Source organism: Cervus canadensis, chromosome 16, assembly GCF_019320065.1.
Source record: "Cervus canadensis isolate Bull #8, Minnesota chromosome 16, ASM1932006v1, whole genome shotgun sequence".
Classification (NCBI taxonomy): domain Eukaryota; kingdom Metazoa; phylum Chordata; class Mammalia; order Artiodactyla; family Cervidae; genus Cervus; species Cervus canadensis.
Window position 1 is genome coordinate 59,277,087 of NC_057401.1, and position 24,206 is coordinate 59,301,292.

Genomic DNA, 24,206 nt, shown 5'->3' on the forward strand with positions numbered 1-24,206 from the left:
ATGTAAATTAGTGTAGCCAGCATGGAAAACTCTGTGGAGCTCTCTCAGAAAATTAAAAATAAAGCTATCAAATGATCCATCAATCCCACCTCTGGGTATTTATCTGCAAGAAATGAAAACAGGATCACAAAGATGTATCTGCACAACCATGTTTATTTCAGCCTTATTCACAATAGCTGAGATATGGAGGGGCTCCCGGGGGCACAGTGGTAAAGAGTCTACCTGCCCATGCAGGAGATGTACCAGGCGCCAGTTCCATCCCTGGAAGGTGACAATCCCCTGGAGAAGGGAATGGCAACCCACTCCAGTATTCTTGCCTGGACAAGTTCATGGACAGAGGAGCCTGGTGGGCAAGAGTTCATGGGGTGGCATTGAGTGGGACCTGATTCCAACTGAACACGCAAGGTATACAGAAAAGATATGGAAACAGCTTAAGTACCCGTCAATGGATGAAAGGACTAGAGGATATAATGTGTGTATATATAAATATATATATAAACCAGCCATGAGAAACAAAGAAATCTTCCTGTTTGTCACAATGTAGATGGGCCTTAGGGCATTATGCTAATCAAATTAAGTCAGACAGAGAAAGGCAAATACTATGTGATCTCATTTATACATAGAATCTAACAAAACGTTAAACTGGTAGAAAAGAGTAGGAAAGTGTTTTCCAGAGGCTTGGGGACAGAGTGGGAGAAACAGGACGAGGCTGTTAAAAGGTACAAACTTTTAGCTAAAACTCAATAAGATCTAAGGATCTAAAGTATAAGATGGTGATTATACTTGAAAACACTGCATTGTATAATTGAAATTTGCTAAGAGTAGAACTTAAATGCTCTCATATAAACAGTGAGATGTGTTAACTAACTATGAAGTAGATGGTGAGGATCCTTTTACAATGTACACCTATATAAGGTCACCAGAGCACACATTTTGAATACAGCTTTATATGTCAATTACACTTCAATACGGCTGATAAAATAAGATAAAAAAGAAAGAATAAAAAAGATAAAGATAAAAAAATAAAAATAAAAAGATAAAAAAAAAGATAAAAATGTCTATGGAATTGTGGATTTTCTTTCTCATATTGAGTACTTCATATGGTTAGGTGGGGTCTTCCCTGGTGGTTCAGAGGGTAAACAATCTGCCTGCAATTCAGGAGACACAGATTCGAACCCTGGGTTGGAAAGACACCCTGGAGAAGGAAATGGCAACCCATTCCAATATTCTTGTCTGGAGAATTCCATGGACAGAGGAGCTTGGTGGGCTACCATCCATGGTTGTGTTATCAGTAATTTCTTGATCCAGGGAAGTTTACAAGAGGCAGGACTGGGTTGACTGTTCCTCACAATATGGAGGTTAGAATCAATGACACATGTTAAGTACTTTTATCTGTAAAAACAAGTGGCAACCTTCCCAGCCCTAACCCACTCTATAGCATGAGGAAGATCAATCTAAAGAGAGAGGAAGGAGCAGCTACCCGGGACTGTAAGACTGAAACAGAATGCAAGGTCCAGATGGACTTCGGTTAGTTAAGTCCCTTTAAGCACTGAGAGACTAGCCTTGCGTTCCTAACGAAACAATGGCTGGGATTTCTGCATCAGAACAAGCGGTTTATGTGGGCTGCTTCTCAAGGTTCCCTGCTGGCCAAGGGGGGCATCTGGAAGGTTGTCTAAAGGGATGACTGCTAGCCACAGGCATTGGACCTTTTCAGTGAGAACCATAAATGACTTAAACAGTCAATGACAGAAGAGAACAGAAAAAAAAGAAAAGGAAAGAGTGAATTCTGTGTTCAATGGTTTAATTGTCTCATTTATGTAACTTGTGGTTAGTCTCACTCAGCATTCTTCACATTGTTGGGTTTGTGTTTAATTTTGCAATATTCTGGTGAGCATCATGAAAGAACACAAGAAAAAGAAATCTGAAGCCTCCTGGATGTTTTATCAAACATGTAATAAAATTCTTTCGCCTTCCCACTCAATTTAATAAAACCAAAATCCTGGAATACTTTCAGTGAGGTGTGTCTGGAGGCATTACAATTTTGTTATTTTTCTTTGTATTAATCTCTAAATCAAATAATATTTGTTCCAGTCTGTGTCTTAGGTTGCCATTGTTATATTTTTTAAATTGCTTAAGCATACTAAATTAATACATAACCAAAACTGGTTTAAATTGGACAAGGCAGTTGGAAAGAATTTTATAATTTATTCTTAAACAGCAAGGTTGGTTTTTTAACTCATTATTTCAATTAGTATAAACTACTTATGTGACATAATATTTTTTTAAGGTTTTTTTACATTTAGATTTAGAAAAAAAAAGGTTACAGAGATAGTACAAGGACTTTCAGTATACCCTTCAAGAGATTCTTCTAACATTAATGTATTATACAACAATGTCAGATTTGACAAAACTAAACAAATAATAAGGCAGGATATGGTGGGTCAATGGTAAAGAATCCACCCATCAATGCAAGAGACTTATGAGACACAGATTCAATCCTTAGGGTGGGAAGATCCTCTGGAAAAGGAAATGGCAACCCACTCCAGTATTCTTGCCTGGAAATTTCCGTGGACAGAGGAGCCTGGAGGGCTACAGTCCATGGGGTCATAAAGAGTCTGACACAACTGAGCACATCAAGAAGAAACAAATAATATTCACACAAAACTATTAATTGCAGTTCGTATCTGAATTTTCCCAGTCTTTTCACTACTGTTTATTTTCTGTTCCAAGACCCAGCCCAGGATCATACATTGCCTTGGTCATCCTGTCTCATTCAATGAGTACATTTCTTGGTCTCCCCTAGTTTTGGGGAAGTAGAGAGTTTTGAAGAATGCTGAAGTACTTGGTGTCTCTGTGATGTCTTCCCACCATTAGACTGGAGTTATGGATGTTGCAGAAGGAGATCACAGAGCTGACGTACTTTTTCATTGCTTCCCACCAAGGGGTTTACAGGAGTCATGTGGCATTGCTGGTGAAGTTGACCTTGATCATGTGGTTCAGGTGATATTGCCAGGTGTGTCCACTATAAGTTGCTATGCTTCCCTTCCCAGACTCTGCGGTCGGCAAGGAGGTCAATGTGTCCAGGCCACACTCAAGGTGAGGAAGATCCAGCAACAACCTCCAGAGCCGGTGTGTTAACATGCAGTATTTGGAATTTTTCTGTAAGAAAGACTTGTGATATACTGTTTCCAAAGGACTCAAACTTTTTCATGTAGAAGAGGTTCTGATGATTTGCCACCTCTGAAACTGTGCTATAATAATCCCCTGTAGACGTCTGCCTCACCACGTTAATTACTGAATGGGAAAACCAGCCAATGGTGGTAAACATTTCAGAGATAAAGACAGGGATTCTTCATTTCTCCACATTGTATGTTGTGGGATCATTTTGAAGAGAAACACCATTTCTGAGGGAAGCATAGAACTGTGGAGACTTCCTCTCAATAGGGTGACAGCCTCAAATAGGACTATACTCCACATCCAACCAAGTGAAGGAGCCCTTAGTTTTTTGACTCCAGAATAATAATTCTGTAAATGAATCCATTAGTCTTGATATCTCCTCTCTGGGAAAAATGTGATCTCTGTGACATTATAGGTTAAACCTAATATTGCCAAATGACATCAAATTGTCAGGTTCTGAAGTTCGGAGTAGTCAGAATAAGCATTACTATATGGCACAATTTGATAAAAATTTGCCTTACATTTTTACCACTCCATTGAGAATTTTACATTTTATGAGTTGTCTCTATGATAATTGATTTTTAAAGAAGCTAATAAAAAATAAAATTGTGATAGTGTATTACCTGAGACTTCCCAGGCGGCACTAGTGGTAAAGAACCCTCCTGCCAATGCAGGAGACTTAAGAGCTGCAGGTTCGATCTCTGGGTTGTGAAGATCCCCTGGAGGAGGAAATGGCAACCCACTCCAGTATTCTTGCCTGGAGAATCCCATGGACAGAGAAGCCTGGTGGGCTACAGTCCATGGGGTAGCAAAGAGACACAGCTGAAGAAACTTAGCATGATTGTATTACCTACATATTGCAACATAACAAATTATATAAGATTTAGTGACTCCAAACGAAACATTCTCAGGTCTTAGAGTGTTTTCAGGTCAGGGTTTTGAGTATGCCTCTTTTGGCACACCTGCCCATGCCTCACAAAGACCATGGTAAATGTGTTTTCCTGGGTTGAGGTCTCATTTAAGACTCAACCAGGGAAGAACCTGCTCCCAAGCAGACTCATATGGTTGTTTTCTCGTGCATTGTTCCACAAGGATAAAAGTTAAATTTTTTTGCTTGCCATTGGTCAGGAGCCTATCCCAGTTCCTTGCCATGTGGGCATTCTCAACACCAAAGCCAGCACAAGAGAAAATCTGACAAAAATGTGGATGTCATTACATCTGAAGCCCAGTCACCAGATCCATCCCCTAGACTTTATCATATTCCATCAGATTGATTCAGCGGGGTAGTCAGTCCCCACTCAAAGAGAAGGATTCACACAGGTCTGTGGATATTAGGAGGCAGGGATGATTGAGGACCCTTTTCGTTTGTGAGAAATATGTTGTATGTCTATTAGTAACTAATAGACATACACTACATATAAGACATACTCATACACTACAGTTATGAGTAGCTCTTGTGCTAAATAAGCTGGATATTTAGAATTAAATGTACAGAGTTAATAAAGAAGAGTGGTCCATTTATGAAGGACTATTAGGGATGTTATGCATTATTTATTATGGAGAATGTCTACTATAAATGGGTGCAACCGTAACTTTGCCATATTGGACATTCCAAATAGCCCTTTGGAGAAAGAAGAAGGCAATCTTTTGAAATTTTTATTGTGCAATCCAGGGAAATCCAATTATGGAAGAATTACTTATGATTCAACAAACAGAAGGATGAGGAAAAAAATGCTGTAATTGAGTAGGGGAAGAAAAAAGGGCAGGAAAGGCATCTGAGTATTTCAGTGAGACAAAGTTCAAACATTCTTGTAGAGGAAATAAACTGGCCAGCAGTAATTAACTAACATCCTAACACTGCCTGTAGGTACTCCAAGACACCTCTTGAGTAAAAGCCAGGCTTCTCCCTGTTGGGCCCTGAAGTTGCATAACTTCAGGCTACAGTCCATGAGATCACAAAGAGCCAGACAAGACTAAGCGACCAATGCTTTCACTTTCAATAAAAATGAATGAACTACAGATAGGTCAAGAACATGGGTGAATTTCAAATTAACTTTGCTGAGTAAAAGCCATATTAAAAAGGGTAAATAGTGCATGATTTTATTTATAAACTTTAGAGAATGCAACGGATTCATACTGACAGAAAATAGATTCTGGGGAGAGTGTAGGGACAGAAGGGGGAATAAGAAGACATGAGGATGTTTAAGGGTGATGGAGATATTTACATGTTGATTCTGGTGATGTTTCATGGGTGTGTACATATATAAAAACATATCAGATTGTGAACTGTAAATAGTTTATTCCATGTCAATTACACCTTGTTAAAGTTGTACAGCCTATATTTTCTAACCATAATGTAAGATGGTAAGAATTTTAAAGTCACACATTAAAATTTTAAATTGTGGAAAATTGAAAAGCTGTCAAGTAATTACCATGAAAAGAAAACCCTATACCCAGATCATTAAAAAGCAAATTATTTCAGATTTTCAAACAAAATCAACAGCAAGTTGCCAATCTACTTACCTTCAGAGCATCAAAGGACTAAATGCTTCTTGATCCTAATGTTTGGAAACCAGCAAGACAAAGCTAGCCCAATAAATTCAGCCAATGACACTTATGAGTGGACTGCAACAAACTAGGTACAAAATTATTAGTTCAAATATATGAATATACTCTTTCTAAAAACCCTCAAAATTCAGCCTTGATGTTCTGCAGAAATGTAAACACAGTGAGTTAAATCAGAACTATTTCCAGCAGTACAAAGTCATGAGATTAAAAAAAAAAAAAAAAAACACCCAAATTGGACATCTATCCTGCTTCAAAATGAAGATCAATCTCTTAATAAACTGCAATAAAAATAAAAGCTGAAAAATATAAGGACTATCTCTCTAAGAGCTATAGATATTCAAGGAGAAACACTTCAAGCATCCCTATTACGAGGATTACATAAAAAAATCTTAGATGTTTTAGTCTATACTTGCTTGCCTGTGTGCTCAGTCATGTCCATCTCATTGTGGCCCCATGGACTATAGCCCACCAGGCTTCTCTAGCAATGGAATTTTCCAGCAAGAATATTGGAGTGGGTTGTCATTTCCTATTCCAGGGGATCTTCCCAACCAGGGAAGATCGAACCCGCAACTCTTAGCCTCTTGCATTGGTAGGAGGATTCTTTTACCACTTCACTGGAGAAATATGTCAGATATTCTTATTGCTAGGATTATTTAACACAATCTTAAATGCTTCAGTCTACACTTAAACAAAAGAAAAGAAAATAGATAATAAATGCTACACATAAAAATAAATTATTATTTGTGAATAAATTACATATTTATTTGAAAAATAAAGAAGATCAACCAGTAGATTAAGACTCCTGGTTGCAAAATGACTATATTAAACATTCATAGTAGTAACACAAATGTGCTATTTATTAATAGAAATCAACTTAACCACAGAAATAAAAAACTTATATTCACAAGATAGATGTAGTCTAGTAAATCACACACAAAAAATGATGAATCCACTCAAGAAGAGGAAGCATTTCCCAATAGGAAATTATATGTTTTAAAAATGACAATTATCCCAAAATTAATCTTCAGTGTCATACAAATCCAATGCAATTTTAATAGGATTTTATGTAAAACTTGGCAAAATGGTCATAAAACTATTTATTTAAAAAAATGATACACCATACACCATACACAAAAACAAACTCAAAATGGATTAAAGATCTAAATGTAAGACCAGAAACTATAAAACTCCTAGAGGAGAACATAGGCAAAACACTCTCCGACATGAATCACAGCAGGATCCTCTATGACCCACCTCCCAGAATATTGGAAATAAAAGCAAAACTAAACAAATGGGACCTAATGAAACTTAAAAGCTTTTGCACAACAAAGGAAACTATAAGCAAGGTGAAAAGACAGCCATCAGATTGGGAGAAAATAATAGCAAATGAAGAAACAGACAAAGGATTAATCTCAAAAATATACAAGCAACTCCTGCAGCTCAATTCCAGAAAAATAAATGACCCAATCAAAAAATAGGCCAAAGAACTAAACAGACATTTCTCCAAAGAAGACATACAGATGGCTAACAAACACATGAAAAGATGCTCAACATCACTCATTATCAGAGAAATGCAAATCAAAACCACAATGAGGTACCATTACACGCCAGTCAGGATGGCTGCTATCCAAAAGTCTACAAGCAATAAATGCTGGAGAGGGTGTGGAGAAAAGGGAACCCTCTTACACTGTTGGTGGGAATGCAAACTAGTACAGCCACTATGGAAAACAGTGTGGAGATTCCTTAAAAAACTGGAAATAGAACTGCCATATGACCCAGCAATCCCACTTCTGGGCATACACACTGAGGAAACCAGATCTGAAAGAGACACGTGCACCCCAATGTTCATTGCAGCACTGTTTATAATAGCCAGGACATGGAAGCAACCTAGATGCCCATCAGCAGATGAATGGATAAGGAAGCTGTGGTACATATACACCATGGAATATTACTCAGCCGTTAAAAAGAATTCATTTGAATCAGTTCTAATGAGATGGATGAAACTGGAGCCCATTATACAGAGTGAAGTAAGCCAGAAAGATAAAGATCATTACAGCATACTAACACATATATATGGAATTTAGAAAGATGGTAATGATAACCCTATATGCAAAACAGAAAAAGAGACACAGATGTACAGAACAGACTTTTGGACTCTGTGGGAGAAGGCGAGGGTGGGATGTTTCGAGAGAACAGCATCGAAACATGTATATTATCTATGGTGAAACAGATCACCAGCCCAGGTGGGATGCGTGAGACAAGTGCTCAGGGCTGGTGCACTGGGAAGACCCAGAGGAGTCAGGTGGAGAGGGAGGTGGGAGGGGGGATCCGGATGGGGAACACATGTAAATCCATGGCTGATTCATGTCAATGTATGACAAAACCCACTGCAATGTTGCGAAGTAATTAGCCTCCAACTAATAAAAATAATTGGAAAAAAAAATGAATAGCCTAATGACTTAAACAACTCTATTTTTATTATTCCTTATCTTCCTATTGAAGCTCTAGATTTGGAGGAATTCAGAGAAAGTTTCAAAAACATTCCTGGGACAAATAACTCTTTTATTTTTTCAACTTTTTTTTTCCAACTTTTATAAGAAGAATGAACTCTGACTCACTTAAAAAAATCCAGCCCAAAAGGAATCTTAAATGTTGTCAAAGGAAAGCATCCATCATGCTCTCTTACACAGATTTGAAAATACCAGATGATATGTTAGTAAGTTAAACATACACACACTGTAAATAATTAAAGAGTGTTTTCAAGATAATATTACTATCCTAATAGTTCAGATGGGCAGGTATTTCTTGATCTTATTAAGTGATCTTTTCTAAAAGTTATTTTATAAATTTTAGCATTTATTTATTAATCACCAGCAAAAAACTGGGTGCATAATTTTTTATTACATGAAAGAATGAACAAATTAAATTTGGTATGAAGTCCCTGGGGTCACAAGGAATGGGGCACAGCTGAAGTGACTAACACATTTTCACATAGGAATATGAAGGAAAATTAACAAGGAAACACTAGTGACATTCTAAGGTAAGAACAAGAAAACAATGCCTACTTTCCGGCATCTTTTCCTCAGAATCTGAGCCAACACGAGGCAAAATAGAAGAGAAATCGACTATACATATTGGAAAATAAGCCTCCAGTTGTTACCATTTTCCCCTAGTTGTCTCCTTGGGTTCTGAAGAGAGTAGTAAAGAGCATGTTGAAATTAGATAGTATAATTATGTGTTCAGATAGACAGTGATAGAACTGGTATGTGTGGAAGTTATAGCTTTGACATCCAAAAATAGCAAGCAGAACGAGAATCAGCTAGAAAGTACGGAGAGTAAGAAAAAGTGAACCAGGCCAAGGAAGTCCACGCGGGGAGTTTAAGGAGGGGGCTGGGGTGCACAAGGCCAGGAGGAAGATTTCACGGTTTGGAGAGACCATGAGAGCGCTTCTCCCAGAGCACCACCAACAGCACTCTGGCTGAGCTGAAGTCCAAGTCCTCCCTAGGCCAAGTTTCCCTCCCACAGGCTGACGCAGGCTCTGGCTGGACCAGGAGTGATGCTAAGGTGAGCCTCTTCCTAGAGACAGAATGTCTGCAGGGCCCTCAAGGATGCCTCCGCCACCCTCCTCTTCTACCCTCCCTGATGTCAGCCTCCCTGCGGCCTGACCATCCCAGCCTTCTCTGCCTGATGCTGAAAACTCAACTTCTGTGCACCATGCCCAACCAAATTTTAGAGACTGTGTTTGGGTGAAGTAGAAAAGAAGAGCTTCAATTGCTTTTTGTCTGGCAATTGCTTTGCCAGACAATGGGGGACACAGCAGGTTCATGCCCCTCAAAACTGTGTGTCCCAACTCTGAGCGATTTGGTGAGGAATTTGATAGCAATGGTTCAAGGGGAGTGGGGGATGTTAGTAAGAATCAGGGTGTGTGCAGGGCTTGCAATTCTTTAACTCTTAGATCTCAGGTGCTCGGTTAAGCTTCTGTGGTTCCTCTTGTCTGGAATGAAGGATGCTAAAGTCTTCCCTTTGTGGGGCATTGTAGTTCTGTAAACAGTTCATAGATATTGTTATGTGTATCCCTTGAGGTGAACCAGGACCCTGCCCAAAGGATGCACTATTGTTTCTGGACTTCTCCTCCCAGTCTCTGCATCGCCCCCCTTCCGGGACCACAACTGCTTGAAAGGTTTTCTGCCCAGGAGCCCACAGGAAGCTGCTGGGTTTCATATCTCCCCCTCCATTTCCTCTCACACCCAGTTCTCCTTATAAAGTCCTTCCCTATTTATTCCTCAGTGTTTGCTCCTCAGAGGACCTGGACTTACACACAATTAGTGCTCTGTTCATATTTCATTTTAACCAAAAAGAATAAGATTTTTAAAAATCTTGGGAAGAGCCCAGACTCTCCCAGCAGGCAGTATTTTCAGCGTAGCTGAGCAGGGCTGGAGGTGATGCCTTAGAGGGGATAAGGCGGTGCTCATTTCATGAATCACTGGGAAAGGTGAGTGGCCTTCTCAGGGAAGAGACACAATCCCTTGTCTTCAGAGATGAGCCAAGGAAGGGGGTGGTTCGCAAGGTGGCCCCCAAGTGGTTTTTCTTCCATCACCGAATTCCCTTACCTGCAGAGCAGAACTGGTTGAATAAGTCTCAGTGAAGGAGAAAAGGGAACAGGCTCAGGACTCCGCCTTGGGCCGGACTGTGGACGTTGAGCTCTATGCCCAGTATCTATGGAAATGACATGGCAACTGGAAAACCAGGCCCCAGGAAGGAAGAGCCCCAGGGCCCGTACCTAGACTCTCCATCCTAAAAGAATACCTTAATTATCTGTAATCGAATAGAACCATACATTCTATTATGCTTATTGGGGTATGACCACAGGCCTATTGATAATTGTCCACTGTTAACTACCTAGGCCTAAGGCATATAATCACGAGTTAGCTTTGATTGTATCTTCCTTTTCCTTTGTTCAGACTAGTTTCAGGGAATTTGGGGAGGTGGGTTTGGGCACGTACACTTAGGGTATATAAAGTGAAGTGAAGTCGCTCAGTCGTGTCTGACTCTTTGCAACCCCATGGACTGTAGCCTACCGGGCTCCTCAGTCCATGGGATTTTCCAGGCAAGAATACTGGGATGGGTTGCCATTTCCTTCTCCAGGGGATCTTCCCAAACCAGGGATCGAACCCGGGTCTCTCACACTGTAGGCAGACGCTTTTACCATCTGAGCCACCAGGGAAGTTAGGGTATATAAGGTTTTCACAAAAACTGGTTGTGGTCCTTGGCTAAGAGGAGGCTCTGCCTTTGGCCCGCCGGTGTAATAAACTGCACTCCACTATCTGCACTGTCCTTCTGAGTGAGTTTGTTTCCTGAACGCGTGGCTGCAACACTCATTCAAAGATCTCATGAATCTATCTATGGTTAGCAAAGTGAAAGGCCTGAAGAAGGAAATGGCAACCCACTCAAGTATTCTTTCCTGGGGAATTTCATGGACAGAGAAACCTGGCAGGCTATAGTTCATAGGGTTGCAAAGAGTCGGACGTGACTGAGCAAATATCACTCACTCATTCTCTCAACATGAAAGGGTGGGGGGCGAATTGGGAGTGTGGGGTTAACAGATGCAGACAACAAGGCCCTATTCTATAATACAGGGCATTCTCAATATCTTATTCTCTATCATATATATTCATTATCTTATAATATTCAGTGTCTTATAATTAACTATAATAAAAATGTAAGTATATTCACTATCTTATAATAAACTGATAGAATTTGATTATATACTGATTCAGCATCTCATAATAAACTATAACACAAAAGCATAAAAAGAATGCAGATATAAATATATATGTATAACCAAATCACGTTGCTGTACATTTGAACCTAACACAACACTGTAGATCAATTATGCTTCAGAACAAACGTTCTCAATAGTTTCCAGCCTCTCCCATCCTATGAAGGTGGAAGTGCAGGCCACAGCAGAATTCTCTACTTAAATGTGAAATACGGGTCTCTAAGACTTCTGAAAGGTATATAAGGGAAAAATACACTTTGACGGCACCGAAATTTCGTTTTGCAGGATTTTGAGAACAAATTATTGGCACATAAAAAAGCTAAGGCCCTCTAGAGAATATTAAAACATCAACTACACATCAAACTTTCTGATTGTCTTTTAAAAGAATCTATATTATTCTTAAGACAATAGTCTCAATATTATAAATTTGATTATGTTTTGTTTTTGTTTCAAAGCTCCATTAACATGAGTATAGGGTTAACTGACTTTGAACCTGGGGTCAGTGCACCTTTGCTTCTTGGATGCAAATATGATCATTAAAATTAAAGAAAATTTATACAGCATAGACATGCAGGACAGCCCAATTCCCTGCTGCCAAAGAGGCTAAAAAGCAAAAATTAGAAACCTGTGGCCTAAAGCACCACTATAAAACTTGTTTACAGGAAGATTCCACGGGTCTCCTGATGCGGAAGAGAGCTGTAATCTCTCCCGTGTGAAGGCAGGATTTTGCCCCATTGTCACGAGATGAGGGCCTCTGAGAGTCACCGCCACGACTTCTAGGGCATCAGAGAGTTAGAATCAACTGATGCCGGAAAAGCAAGCTGGACTTCCGTCACCTTCAGGCGGATGGATTGACAGGGAGCGCTGAGTCTCCGGGCGCTTCCTCTCCGCCCAGGGGGACCCCAGCGCAGAGGTCTCTCAGCATCTCTCACCAGCGGCCTCACCTGCCTGTCCTGCTCTGCAGGGATCTGGCCGCGGGCAGCCTGGGCACTGCGTGAGGTGTGACCAGATCCTTGCTGCGTGTCTTCCACTTCAAGGGCAAACGGAGGACCCGGAGGAGGGGCGGGGTGGCCGCTGGAGCTGAGTCAGACTGCCTTTTCCGAGGCGGCTGCTCTGCGGAGGGGGGATGTCTGCAACGGAAGGAACGGTCAAGCCTCTGGAGGGTCAGGAGTTATTTTTAAAAGGAGTAACGCGACTCCTCAGAATCATAGAAAGAGCGGATTCTCGTGAAAAGGACACACGGAGGTCAGCGTCTTGATTTCCAAGAGACACTTGCTGCCAGCCGTTGAGGCTGCATTGCTTGAGACAGAAAGATAATCTCAAATCTCCACGGGCAAGGATGCTGCCTGCTGGCAGATAAGGCAGGATGGGATGCAGCCCTTTGTTGCTGGTCTATTGTCAGGACGATGGGTGGGTAAACAGGAGGACAAGAGCTGTGGAACACGTGTCAGGGTGCTCTAATTGCCTCTTGACCTTCCTTCCCAGGAGCTGGCAGGAGTCTGAAAGCCCACAGGAACCCTAGCAGGGTGTCCCCTACAGAGCTCACACGGGCGGCCAGCTCCGGTCTGTATGTTGTGGAGCAAGGCTCCTCTCGTCTTATCCGAGGCAACCTGACTGCCGATGCCAATGCCACCAAGATACATAATTCTCTCATCTTTCTTTCTGTCTCTGTTTTAAACTTCCCTTAGATGGTTAACATATAAAAGCAAACAGAATCTTTTTTTCTTTTTTCCCATGAAAGAGATCTTGAGCTTTCCCTGGATAAGGCAAGAGCGTGCAGCTTGCACTTTGCCACAAACCTCCGTGGCTGCCCTCTTCTGGATTGAGCGCCGCCTCATACCGAGTCATTCAATTCACTTTTCTTCTTTAGACCAACCCACCTCTCCAACATCATCTTCAACATAAACCATCTTTCTGCCTAAAGATAACATGCCTCTTGGAATGTCCTCTCACCCAATTCCTTCCCACCTCAAGTTCTTCATTCCCCAGCAAAGCCATGGTCTCCATCTAAACCTGGGAGAAAAAGAGTTCCATCACACTTACCTAGTATTTGATCTGCCCTTTAATCTGGGTTCCACCTGTCCAGAGCTTACAGTTCCTGCTCAAATCAGCTGCTGTGTTTTCAGGTCTCTCTGGATTTGCTTATACACACATCTGATACATACACATTTAATAAAATGTGTATATACACACTCAAAAATAGGTATATGCACATTTAATAAAAGCATCTTTAAGAGATTCCTTTGCATCACAGATGAACATGTGAATATGATTGTTTTAAAAGCACAGCCTTATAGTGATTCACTAGACATTCATCTGTATTGATCTTGATCAATAAATATTTTTTGAGAATAGTTTTGTATAGGGCAACAAATTCCCCTCCTGGACTCTAATACGTGGCGTCTTCTGTATACTCTTCAAAATGGTGTCATGAATTACTGCATCGTGTGTTCTGAAGAAGTCAGTTAGTTGTATCCACGGCTGTTCTACACGCTAGACCTCATGGAAAAACAGAGGTAAGGGTCCTTGGATAAGATTCCACATTAGTTTTTGTTTCCTTCTGCCAGTTTTCTATTTACCACCAAATGGCCAAATTAATTGTTCTAGAAATTTGCTGCAGATCAATAACAAGATTGTCACTTGAAATATTCTGACATTTGCTTACTTTTGAAAACAGATACACTTGTTGATCTTAATTTCTTTTGATGTCTCTACATTTGAAGGGAAAATCCATTGACTTATTAGTTCAAAAGGTCCTTTGTATTAATTTTAAATAGACACAATATCATCTAATTCAGTCCAGTTGACTTTGGACTGTGGCCTCTGACACTCCACCCCCTGGTGTGAGCCACGCTCCAGAGAGAAAATGATGTGCTATATGATTTTGGGTCACCAATGATCTCTGTCCATAAAATCATACTTTCATTTTTCTCTGAACTTTTCAACATGTTGTTAATTATTTCACCTGTTGGATGGATGTCACGGTGAATTTCACCCAATGGCTGTTCTTTCAAAATAGTTTGGGAAAAATATAGCTGAAGAGAAAAGTGTTAATCCACCTGTTGTGTTTTTCATTAACAGTGTCTAGGGATGGTGGGAGTCCAAAGTGCCAGGCTCTGGGATCCATCCATGCCTCAGTCAAAACACCTCTGCTCTTTCTGTCTTTGTATTAGTTTTCATGTAATATTGCTTTTGAAGAAAAAATGGTTTTTCTCATCTGTCATCTTCTGAGCCCTGCCTCTCTTAATTCAACTTTCTCCATTTTCCATCCTCTTCCCTCACTTTCTTGTTCTGCTTAGCCTTTGTTAGTAACACATCCTCATTTATTTTATACACGACCTTCCTCCCCTCTGGAGGGTTAGCACCAGTATGAAGGGGCTTCAGTCTGTTTTCCTCTTTGCTGTATTTCTAGTACCATGAAGCATGTCGGGCATGTAGTGGGATTCAAGAAATAGGCTTTGTTTGGCAATATCTCAGTCTGTACTGGTTGCCAGCCTCCCTGTCACACCCCGATCCCTTGTCCTTCCACATCCATCCTCACGCACAAACAGGGAGACGGTCCCTGCAGGAGCATCCTAATCCTGTCTGCTCATGGGACGTAGGACAACAGCCCATTAGTGGAAGAAAGAAGAGGGACAGCCCCACCTACAGTGGTTAGAAACGGCTGGTTTTCTCTATACAAAACCCTGAAGGTGCCATATTTGGTGAATGGAAATGCTTGTCATACACTGGATTTTAGATGGCTGAATGAAGAACTACATATATGAGAGTTTACAGTACCAGATCTGAAGATAGGGATGTTCAGCAAACTGTTATCCCAAGTTCCTCTTGTGTAAAAGGCACTCTGACCAAAAGGCCTCTAGCTGCTTGCCATGCAAAAAACCAATAATGAGGCAAGGTCAGTGGGAAGGAAGCTCTGCTTTGCTTTGGATGCCAGCAACTTGGGGAGTGGGCGGACTCTTGTCCAAAGGATGACTCCCATCCATGGCCCACCTCCCGCTGACTATATGTGGGCAAGAGCTTTTCTAAGCTGAGGGAGGGGGCTACATGCAGAAACAGCACGGTCAGCTCTGAGGGTCATCTTGAGATTGGTCATTGGTGGCCTGATGAGTGTCATCTTGATTGCCTTAGGTACAGTTAACCTTCAGTTCCAGGGTTGGTTTGTTCCCGTTTCTTGAGGCTGGTTCTCAGAAAGGTGGCAGCGTATGTCATGGCCATGGTCTGGTCATCGAGTAGTTAACTTCCCTCACCCTGTGGGGGTTTCTGCATCTGTAAGACAGCTCACAGGACTCAGCTTAGAATATTATTTATAGCCCGTGAGGAGGAAATAAATGTCCTTGACTTTCCTTACTGACTAAACTATTATGGTTTTGTCTTGTTTGACTGCTTTCCTTTGCTTCTGCATTTTCTCACTTCTCTCTTCGTTGGCTAGAGTTTTTTTTTCCACAGACAAAAGGCAGGCAGAGGACATGGGGGGCATAGACCATAGGGCCCTGCTCCGTTTCAGAATAGGTACTAACTTGAAGTTGACAGCCTCTAAGGCTGAGTCATTCACGAACACGCTGGGCTGTTCTCTTTGGAGCCACCATTACTTTATATGGGAGCTTGGAGGCTGGTTTAATTAAAGTTATCTGAATAGCGTACAGTATGCCAGATGTTCATAATAAATATAATGTAGCTTATGTAATGTTATGCCATCATGGAATATATTGGAATGGTTGTGATTATCCATTATTACCCACAATAAATCTAAATTTATTTCACTGTTTTTAGGCATTAAGCTTTTCTCAACCACTATAAATTAGCTTAGTATTTGAACTTTGCCTTTTGCTGAAGTTTTTCCAATAGAGATAATTAAAGAGCTCTTTCGGCAAAATTAGCTCATGTTATTTCCATTAGAATTAAACATGCACGTGGGATACTACAGCCTATGATATGGATGTTTATGATTGACATTTTAAAGTACAACTACCAGTTAAACATTTCTTTCTCCTTCCTCTTTTCCCTCTTAGAGTGCAAAGGTAAAATCTCTTAATTTAGTTCCATAGGCTCTCTTGGTGGCGCTAATGGTAAAGAAACCACCCGCCAATGCAGGAGGCCTAAGAGACACAGGTTCGATCCTTGGGTTGGGAAGATCCCCTGGAGTTGGAAACAACAACCTGCTCCACTATTCTTTCCTGGAAAATTCTACAGACAGAGGGTCCTAGTAGCTACTGTCCATGAGGTCACAAAGAGTCAGGCATGACTGAAGCAACTTGGCATAAACTCTTTATTTATCTCCATAATCAAATGCTATTTTTAATATTTTTGAAAATAGTATACTAACACTTTCAGAATTAGAAGGTCTTACCGTCTGGTGAACACTCAGTTGTCCTGCAGTCGTGACCAGGGAAGGCTCCGGTGGAGGACCAGGATCACTTGTGAGAAGCGGTGGGCTGCAGCAGTCTCCCTGGAGGAGAAGGTGTATAGAGCAGTCGGTTGCTCTTAAGCATGTACTTTCTTTTCTAAATTTTTGCTTTATTTTATTGAAGTAGAGTTGATTGACAATGTTGTATTAGTTTCACAGCGCAGTGAACCCCGTTATTCAGGTACACACATATGTGTGTGAGTATGTGTGTATGCTTTTTCAGATCATTTTCCCTTATACGTTATTACAGAATTTTGAGTAGAGTTTCCTGAGTACATGCTAACCCCAAACTCCTAGTTTATCTGTCCCTTCTCCTTTCCCCTTTGATAACCATCAGTTTGTTTCCTCTGTGAATCTATTTCTAATTTGCAAGTAAGTTCATTTTTATCTTAAAAATAATTAACAAGAAAAGACAAATAAAGGAATAAATATGACTTCACCAATTGGGGTACTGTCCTGCTAAACAAAACAATAATAAAAAAATATACTATTGTGTCATGAATTTTCTTTTACTACAAACCAAAGCTCTTATAGCTCTATTATGTCCAGTACCATGCCTGCAGGGCATGGGCACTGAATAAATAACTTCTAAATAAATGGATAAATCAGAGTATCCTAACACCAAATTAAAAAAGAAGGAAAGAGAAAAACAAAGGTGTATTTTCATAAGTAGTACACATGAGTTTAGGTTTCTTATGGTGTCCAAGGGATGATGAGGAAGACTGAAGACCCTCCTCCCCCATGTAAACTCATATTCTCATCATCCCTGCAGTAAACTCACTGATCCATTTACCCAGAAACCCCCCAGGACTGACTGTGGGACAGACCAGGATGGAATCTCTTTGATGAGAATTAACCTAATAATGAAGTAGCTTCATTGCTAAGTTTGAGGACCCAATTGAACATCTGCGTGTCCATGTGACCGTGTTTTGAGTTCAGGGATATACATGGTGATGTTGTCAGCAAACAGATGATTTCTAAACTATGAGCCAGGATGAGGTCATCGTGGAGGTGAGTCTATGAGGCTATGAAGCTGTGGTCAGAGAGGGAGAAACGGGAGAGAGAGACTAAGGACACTCGTCCACATTTAGGAGAGAACGGTGGAGACTAACACACAACCAGAAGTGCATCCTTCACCAGGCGTGCAGCCTGGCATGGGTGGACACGTGCAGGTGTCTGGAGCCTGGTTCTGCTGCAGCCCTCCCAACCTCTAACCCCAGGGCAAGGAGTTTGCAGGTGTGGTACATTTTTCTCATCTCAAAGAAAGTGCTTTACACTGTACTGTATGTTTCAGTAGCTTGAGATGAGTTAACTGGAAGAATTCTTTATTAGCTATCAAAAATGATCAAGTTCAAAAGGCATAAATCATAATAGCTTTGAATCCAATGACATATTTTTTGTGGGTTTTGCTTATTTTCTGAATAAATACATCTCAAAAGAGAAGCTAAATCCTCATGTGACTAAGCAGCAGATTCTAGAACAATGGCTGAATTTGGCCAAGATGAGGCAGAATTGGAGGCTGGAGGGTCCTGACCGGGAAACAAATGCTCTGGTATCAGAGATGCAGCCCTCAGTCATGAGAGCTCCCCTGCTTCCTGAATTAGCTGTAATTCTGCCCCACAGATGGCTGAGAGCAGTGCCCACCTGAGCTTATGGGTCTGCAGGTCAGACGGCCAACAGGCACAGGAAAAGATGCACAATGTCAGTAATTATTAGAGAAAGGCAAATTAAAACTACAACGGGGCATCACCTCATACCAGTCAGAATGGCCATCATCACAAAGTCTGCAAACAAATTCTGGAGAGGGTGTGGGAAAAAGGGAACCCTCAGACACTGCTGGGGTAGTGCAAATTGGTGCAGCCACCAAGGAGAGCAGGATGGAGGCTCCTTAAAAACCTAAAAATAGAACTACCATGTGACCGAGTGATCCCACGCCTGGGTACATAGCTAGATCAAACCATAATTTGAAAAGATATGTGCACCCCAGTGTTCAAGGCAGCACTGTTTACAATAGCCAGGACACGGAAACAGTGTAGATGTCCACCAATAGAGGAAAGGATAAACAAGATGTGGTGCGTATATGCATTGGAATACTACTCAGCCGTAAAAAGAATGAAAGAGTGCCATTTGCAGCAACATAGATAGACCTAGAGATTATCATACGAAGTGAAGTAAGTCAGACAAGCATCACATTCTATCACTTTTATGTGGAATCTAAAAAATGATACAAAGGGACTTACACACAAAACAGAAATAGACCCACAGACATAGGAAAGAACAGACAAACTTCTTGTTACTGATGGGGGAAAGGAGGCGAGGGATGAATCAGGAGTCTAGGATCAACATGTGTATGTGCATGCGTGCTTAGTCTGCTCCGTTATGTCCAGCTCTTTGTGACCCCATGGACTGTAGCCCACCAGGCTCCTCTGTCCACAGGATTTTCCAGGCAAGAGTACTTGAGTGGATTGCCCTTTCCTTCTGCAGGGGGTCTTCTCGACTCAGGGATCCAACCCACGTCTCTTGTGTCTCCTGCATTGGCAGGCAGGTTCCTTAGCATGGGGTCACCCGGGAAGCCCCAGCATCACACCGCTATATAGAAAATAGATCACCAACAAGTACCCACAGTATAGCACAGGGAACTATACTCAGCATTTTGTAATAACTTGTAAGGAAGAAAGAACCTGGAAAAGAATAGATATATATAACTGAATCACTTTGCTGATACACAAACATTGCAAATCAACTGTATATCAATTAAAAAGAAAGTTAACAGAAAGACCTTAAAATGGACTTGGATAAAATCAAGGAGCCTGCAAAATTGAGTTCTATCTGGAGGCTCTGGTGAAAATGTGTGTCCTTGTGTTTCCCAGCTTCCAGAGACCCTGGGACCCCTTGCTTCATGGCCGAATATCCCCCATCCAGTACCTCATCATCACACCTCCTCTCACTCCAATCCTCCTGCTTTTCTCTTATAAAGACTCTTGTAATTATTCTGTCATCATTGTAAATTATATAATATAAAACTGTACAGTAATTGCATCACTGACTAATTGTGATCGGTAGTAAAAGGTGGAAGCAGTGACAGATTTTATTTTCTTTGGCTCCAAAATTACTGTTGACAGTGACTGCAGTCATGAAATTAAAAGATGCTTGACACATGGAAGGAAAGCTGTAACAAACCTAGACAGCACATTAAAAATTGGAGACATCACTTTGCCAACAAAGTTCCATCTAGTCAAAGCTATGGTTTTTCCAGTAGTCACGTACGGATGCGAGAGTTGGACCGTTAAGAAGGCTGAGCACCGAAGAATTGATGCCTTTATATTGTGGTATTGGAGAAGACTCTTGAGAGTCCCTTGGACTGCAAAGAGATCAAACTAGTCAATCCTAAAGGAAATCAACCCGGCATATTCATTGGAAGGACTGATGCTGAAGCTGAAGCTCCATTACTTTGGCCACCTGATGTAAAGTGCTGACTCACTGGAAAAGACCCTGATGTTGGGAAAGATCAAACACAAAAGGAGAAGAGGGTGGCAGAGGATGAGATGGTTAGACCGTATTACTAATTCAATGGACATGAATCTGAGCATTTCAGGAAATAAGGAAGAACAGGGAAGCCCTGCATGCTGCAGTCTATGGGGTCACAAATAGTCGGACACAACTTAGCAACTGAATATCAATAGTAATAGGTGACTATACTGTGATCACATGGATTCTGCAGAACAAGCTTACCACCTTAGTATCTGCCACCTAATCTCATCCGCAAAGTCCCTTTTGCTGCATAAGGTTAACATGTCCACAGTATTCTGCCTGTTACAATTCCCTTCAATTATTTTCATCCTCATAATTTTAAGGCTAAAATTTGGTTTAGCTTTTGGGATCTTTGGGCTTCCCTCATAGCTCAGTTGGTAAAGAAACTGCCTGCAATGCAGGAGACCCTGGTTCGATTCCTGGGTTGGGAAGATCCCCTGGAGAAGGGATAGGTTACCCTATTCTTGGGCTTCCCTTGTGGCTCAGCTGGTAAGGAATCCAACTGCGGTGCGGGAGACCTGGGTTCGATCCCTGGGTTGGGAAGACCCCTTGGAGAAGGGAAAGGCTACCCACTCCAGTATTCTGGCCTGGAGAATTCCATGGACTATATAGTCCATGGGGTTGCAAAGAGTCGGACATGACTGAGGGACTTTCACTGCTGGGATCCTTACTCCACTGAAATCCATACCTGTCAATGAGTTCCTCAGATATCCAAATACCTGGAAAATGGCTACCTTCCAAATGCAGTGCCATCTGAGCCGTTTCCTGACTCTGCCTGGGACTTCAGGGTGCCAGTGGCCAGGATGCCCTATGGGCCCTTTGCTGTGTCCCCAGGGGGGGCCCAGCTGCTCCACCACTATGTGGCCCCTCAGGGTTCCTGAGGGGGGTTGGCTGCTCCAGACGCTTGGGCCACCCGCAGGAAACATCCCAGCAGAGGAAGCTGACAGCAACCCATAGAATCCACAAACACATTTTCCTCTAAAATTGGGGTAAAGTAGCTTAAAATGCCGTGTCTGCTGTGCAGCAAAGTGAATCACCTCTCAGCACAATAACACACATCCCCGCCCTCTGGGGCCGCCCTCCCACCCTGCCCGGCATCCCCTCCTCCAGGCCACCGCAGAGCCCCAGGTGAGCGCCTTGTGTTATACAAAAGTGGACACAGTCGGGAAGGTTGGGACTGGCAGGAGGAGGAAGGCAATTTGAACTTGAGGAAGAGCAGCTAAGTTATCCTGGCTCAGAAGGTGAGGTCGGGCAACCACGTGGCCCAGAAGACATCAGGAGGAAGGTTTTCAGGCCCAGGAGACAGCCAAGTCAGGCATCCAACCAACCAAGGAAACTAGTGAACATGAGGCTGGAGAAAGGGTCCCCAGAGACAGATGGGGGTGTGTCCTCGGGGCCCAACCTTGTCCACCTGCTTGCTGCCCCCCTGGCCACACCCCTGCAGCCCCGTTCTTGGCTTCTCTCTGGGCTCCTGTCTCTCAGGTCGCACCCCATCCCCTGCTTGCTTCTTTTCTGAAGGCCACTACCTCTCTCAAGGCAGCCTCTCCACCCTCCCCTCCACCGCGGCCTCCTTCCTGGGGGAGCCATCCACCTTCCTCCTGACCGCACGTGAGGAGCCCCAGCTCCTGGGTGGGCCTTCTCAGCTGCTCACACCTTCTGGAATGAGTCCATTGAATAGTTCAGTTCAGTTCAGTTCAGTCGCTCAGTCGTGTCTGACTCTTTACAACCCCATGGACTGCAGCACGCCAGGCCTCCCTGTCCATCACCAACTCCTGGAGTTTACTCAAACTCATGTCCATTGAGTCAGTGATGCCATCCAACCATCTCATCCTCTGTCATCCCCTTCTCCTCCTGCCTTCAATCTTTCCCAGCATCAGAGTCTTTTCTGAGGAGTCAGCTCTTTGCATCAGGTGACCAAAGTATTGGAAATTCAACTTCAACATCAGTCCTTCCAATGAACATTTAGGACTGATTTCCTTTAGGATGGCTGGTTGAATCTCCTTGCTGTCCAAGGAGCTCTCAAGAGTCTTCTCCAACACCACAGTTCAAAAGCATCAACTCTTCGGCACTCAGCTTTCTTTAAAGTCCAACTGTCATATCCATACATGACTAATGGAAAAGCCATAGCCTTGATTAGCCTTGTCCTTGGAACAAACTCTCCTCAGATCATTCTAATCTAAGTGTGGCCCCGCGCCCTGCCAGCACCTTGGTGGACATGGTGAGACATCACACAGGGCCTTGCAGGTCCTCAGAGGACCCTAACCTTCCTCCAGGGGAATGGGAGCCTGCTTCTGTCAGCAGACGCTTGAGGTGACCTCAGGGACCTCAACAAGGGCCACTCCCTGACAAGAGACTCCAGAGGGCAAGGAGGAGGGAGGCAGTGCCCAGCTAGCAAGGGACAATGGCCGAGGCCACGGTGAGCCCTGAGGGCTGGAAGCAGCGCAGCTCTGGGCGCCTCTGAAGGTTGAGCCAACGGAACTTCTACAGGATGGGGACGTGAGAAAAAGGAAGATGCTGCCAAGTTTCGTGACATGAACAACCAGAAGGGTGAACTTGCCAGGGACAGACATGAGAAAGCTTGTAGGTGGGATGGGTTTTGTGGGGAAGGTAGACGTCTCTGGTTTGGACATGTGGAGGTTAAGGTACCGCGTGTCCAGGATGGATGTGGGCTTCCTCGTACCTGTCTGGTCTCACCACTGGAACTTCACACCCACGGCTCCACAGCAGACTGCCCTGCCTCCTGGCACACCCGTGACCTCATCGAGGGGCCCCAGGTGGGCGCCTTCGGGGACATCACTCCCTCTTCCTGAAAGGCTTATTTCCAAATGAGTCTTTCTCTCTCTCCCTTTGAATGACTGCTGAGATGGCATCTTCTCATCCCAAACTTCTCTTCCCAGGCTGTACACAATCACATTCTCTTTTCAAATTTCCCTAGTCTCATTTCTGCTGAATTTTCTTACCATTCTTAACCCTATCTAATACATGACAGGCATTTTACTGGTCTACTGTGCTTATTTTTTGTCTTTCCACGGGAATATAAGCTCCACTGGGGCAGGGGATTTTGTTGATTTGTTTGTTTTGTTTGTTTCGGCTTGCTTTTTGTTGTTGTTTCTCTTCATTGCATTATATTCAGTGGTGAGATTAATGACCAGTCACACAGTAGATGCTCAATGACTATTTGTTGAAGAAAGGAACAGATGAGGCTACAGGTTTCTCATTAATTACAGTCATCTGAAAACTTGCACATGTGTGAATTCCATCCATAAATACTCAAGGGTGAGTGGCACCTGAGTGTCATCTGAGGCCAGGCACTGTGCATTAAAAAAAAAATAAATTGATGTGGTCTCCACCCTCACAGATTTTGTGTTCAGTCTAAACATTTTCAGAGAATGGGATCCAGTGGGACTGCCTTTATTTTTTTACATCCTTTTGATTCACTCGAGTTTCATCTGCCTAACAATATTGAATCCATGTGCCTTCAGGAGAGAACGAAAACTTTCTCCAGATGTTCCTGTCAGTTTTGGTGGAAGTCATATTTTTATCCAGTTTGAGCACATATTTTTTTATTAGTCCTAGGAGCCCTAGGTAGAGGGTCTTAAAATTTACTTAACAGTGGTACGTCTTGTCAGATAAGATCATGAGTGGAATCAGCTTATTCTAAATGAGAAGACGATACACAAGTCTTTCCGTTTTCCCTCTTGCATTATTTTTGTTGGGGTTCAAAGCTTTGGGTTTCTAAATTCA